The sequence below is a fragment of the Pteropus alecto genome, unplaced genomic scaffold (assembly GCF_000325575.1).
Source record: "Pteropus alecto unplaced genomic scaffold, ASM32557v1 scaffold146, whole genome shotgun sequence".
Taxonomy (NCBI): Eukaryota; Metazoa; Chordata; class Mammalia; order Chiroptera; family Pteropodidae; genus Pteropus; species Pteropus alecto.
This window is the reverse complement of record NW_006442107.1, coordinates 3,663,440-3,667,697: the sequence shown is the minus strand read 5'-3', so window position 1 is coordinate 3,667,697 and position 4,258 is coordinate 3,663,440.

The window sequence follows — 4,258 nt, the reverse complement described above, 5'->3', positions numbered from 1 at the left end:
TTAGTCAATATCCCTTAGCGTGCTTTAAATAATCTCACTGTGAAAACTTATTGTAAAGTACAGTTTTCCATTAGATAGCTGAAAATCTTTGCACATGCACAGTCTCCTAAAAACAATCTGAGCACACATTTCCACATATTGTCAAGTAACTATGGGACTTTAACAATGGATTTGTGTCTAGGCATTGAACTATAATTGAGAACATTCAAACATTATACTACTATTGGTATCTAAGCGTAATACCTCTATTTATGCCAATGATCTCTTTCCATGGAACTAATTAAACCTATCCTAAAAAAAACAAACTCAGCTTCTTTCATTCCTACTTTGAGAATTTTACAGTCTAAAAGAATGTTAGGAGCAACATATATAATTTAGAACAGATCCAGAACCATAATTAGAACAGATATAATATTCAGATATTTACAAAAGGCCATAAATATCAATTTGGTGCAATAGGAAGACAGTAAAAAGATCAGTGGTTGTCAGGAGTGAGTAGGGGAAAGGGGAGATGCACAGGTGCAGCACAAGGGAATTTGAGGGCTGTGAAACTACTCTTTATGATACTGTATTGGTGGATACATGTCATTATATACATTTGTCAAAGCCCATAGAATGTATAACACAAAAAAATGAACCTTAAAGGAAACTGTAGATGTTAGTTAATAACAATATACCAGTACTGGCTCATCAAATGTAACAAATGTACCACACCGATTGTCAGGTGAAATGATTCTGGTACTTAAAGTGACCGAGGCCATTTTTGGAAGCAGGCTGACCCCAGTTCATAGGGGGAGGGGTGGGTCTGTATCACTTGAAGGGAATATTCTTGCATAGATAAGTGGACCCCTTAAGTTTTTTACTGCTTTGGATTATACTGCCCTTAATAAGCACATGCCACGTGGCTACAAGCTGCCTGTTAGTCAGTCCATGGCTACAAGCCACCAGTGTAAACACATGCCACTCGGCTATCTGTAATAGGTCCCGTTCCTTTTCGCGTGTGTCTATCTACCGTCTTCCTGTCTTCCTGCTAAGATGCTGCTTCTCTTGCTAAGTTCTCTTAAACGCTTGATGTAATTTTAGAGTTGTCAGCCTCTTTTCATGGTCTCTTGGCCCCAGGAAATTTTTCTAAAACTGATGCAAGATGTTAATAATACTGGGGTAGGATGAGGGGTTCTATGACCATTGATTTATCAGAAACGATGGAGGCTAATTTCATGTTTCTCCATAAATTTCCTTTCGTGAGTTTCTCCCTCTATAATCTAAGAGATCATTTTTGTGTGGGAAATTACTAATGGTGCAATATGAGATAACTACAAAAGTGTGTGCGGAGGTGGGGGGCGGATAAAAACAAAAGCAAGAACTTCTCCTTCTATCACTTTTGCTTACTGTGCTTCCAGACTGTAAAAGTTATCTTGAGTGAGGCTAACACTGAACTAATGCAATATTTTGAATAAGAAAATGTTATTAAATATATTTTTAAAAATAATCTGGGCTGTGTAGATATAAAGACTAGATAATTTAAAAGGTTTTTTTTTTTTTCCTGTAATTTCATAACCTGGATACCACGTCAATAATTATTTGATCTGATGCCATTTTTTTAATGTGGCTGGCTGTTAAAAGGTCTACGATTTAATCTTTAACCCTGAACTAAAATCTTATTTTAAAAGGCTCTAAAAATTCAGAAGTTAAAGATTTTCAAAAATGAAAAGACAGTGAAAAGACATTAATCCAGAGTATAGTCAGAAATACCAAGAAAGGTCCTGGCAAAGTGGCAGATGTGACTATAGAAAAAAAACAACAACAACAGTAGAACAGAAACAGGAATTCTGCCTTCCTTTCTATCACATCATTAGGTAAATTTTGATTCATTTAATTACAGCAACTACAGACAGCAACTAAGACAAAACTGCATCCATTTCAGTTTCAGGATTAAAGTAATTTGGCAGCCCAGCCCAACTGCCTTGAAAGGATACACAAACATTCCCCAAAAAGCGAACGAGTAGTAAGAGAACTACTATTTGTCGAGGTAACCCTCCTGCCAAACGCTGGGATGGGTACTAGTACATGATTGGGGGATTGGTTCTTGATGGTGGCAATCTGACAAGTAAGGATCTTCACCAAAGCCAATTATGCTCCCATCAAATGTGTCCTTTTCCTACCATAATCAGTCACACGTTCTCTCTTATCCACTAATCCTGCAAGCACTTGGTATGCTACTTGAGAAAAGTGACTATCTAGAGTGTATGCTAACTAGCCAGTAATAATCGCTATTTGAAGCGCAAGTCTTGGGTTGTTGTCACAGCCATGAACTACCTGGGTTATTTTACTTTTCTGGACATCAGTATTCTCAACTGTAAAACAAGGAAATGGCTAAAAATATGATCGTTAGCTCTAGCACCATAGTAAACTGTATCACAGATTTATAAACTTTATAACTCCTTAATACAGGTATAGATATACATTCTTTTCCTTTATTGGGCTCACAGTTTTCATCAGCTCTGTATTACAAAAAAATGGTAAGAACCACACTGAAAAATACTAAATCATAAAAATCTTACTTTTAAAAAAAGATGCTCATTACACTGCAGCTTTCAAATGAATTGGGTTTTTTGAATACCATGTCTAAGAAAATTAACGTGCTGTTTTATTAAGTAAATTCGGAGTTGGAAACAATACTGACAAGTTAAATCCAATTGCAAGAAACTGAACACGCTACATTTTGACTCAGCATACCTATTTTTCATTTGAACTGTTCACATGCCATTTTGGCTCTTTGGAGCTCCAGACATGCGCCCTCCCCGCCATCCAACTGCCTACCTGACATCTGCACTTGAGTGCCTGAATCTTCTCTTCCAAATCTATTCTTTCCTATTTTCCCCTGTAACCAGTACCATCATGAACACAATTCTTCAAATTAGAAATCCAAAGTCATTCTTGACATTCCCTTCTCATTGACCTGCTACTTTCATCAAGTTCTATCAAATCCATCTCCAAATTTGTCAAATCACCCCTCCCCCTATTCCCCCAACTCAATGCTGCGCCCCCCCAACCCCCGCACTTGAGTCCAATCCATCATTTTTTGTTGCTTGGACCTCTGCAATATTCTTAAATGGTCTTAAATTCTCCTAGTTGTTAAATATAGTCTTAGAGCCCTGAGGAAATCAGGGCAGAGAGGAAATCAGATCCTGTCATTCCTCCTACTTGAAAGTCTTCTATATTGCCTTCCACTGAATTTAGAATACAGTCCCATCTCCTCTCCTTCAGAGCCCACTGGACCCTGACCAACAGACTGTTGGTTCTTAGATCCAGTCAAGTGTTTTCCTGCCTTGAGACCTTGATATAAAGTGTTCTATCTGAATGTCCTTCAAAGGACACATAAAATATAGACTTTCACATCATTAAAACTAAAAATTTCATTGCCTGTGACCATTTGTTATGAAAAGAGAATTTACATAATTTTCATATAAAAGATTAATTTTTATGTACTAAATGCACTTTACTGAAGTTCTTCAAAGGAATGTAAGGTAAAAGGGAGGTCTTCAATAAAAGGCAAGTTAACATTTTGGGGGAACAGGTCACTCAGGCAGAAATTCCCTGCCAGCTCTAAGGAAATGTCAACTCCCTGAAAGCCCTGCCCACTCCCCTACAAAGTCCAGGGTATTCCTAATGCACTCCTGCCCCAATATGCCTCAGGCTTAGGACTCCATGCCAGCTTTTCAATAGAATTCTTAACTAGGAGGTCACTACTGCCTGAAAGGAAAGGTCTCCAAGGTCAGAAGCAAGGAAACCATGGCCTGAACTCCCAAATGCAAATAGCACTGAAATCAACATTGCTAGTGCCTTACATTACAGGGATTCCCAACTTCGCACTTCCCCGCCACCCACCTACCCCCTCACCCCCACCCCCAGGCCGGTACTGGGTTTGTGGCCTGTTAGGCACCAGGCCACACAGCAAGAGGTGAGCAGCTAGAAAGCCAGGGAAGCTTCATCTGTTTTTGCAGCCGCTCCCCAGCACTATTATCATTCCTCAGCTCCACCTCAGATATCAGGAATTAGATTCTCATAAAAGCACTAGTCCCTGGTGCCAAAAAGGTTGGGGCCCACCCTCCTACAAGTATGTTTTTCTCCTTAACTCAATCCTTTCGGCCTTGGGTTTTTCGTTTTTTGGTTTTTTTGAGCCCTCTGTATTGCTGAGACTGAACTATATAACCCTAAGACCTCCCACTCCCCCTGAGACCGGAGGTGAAATCAAGCC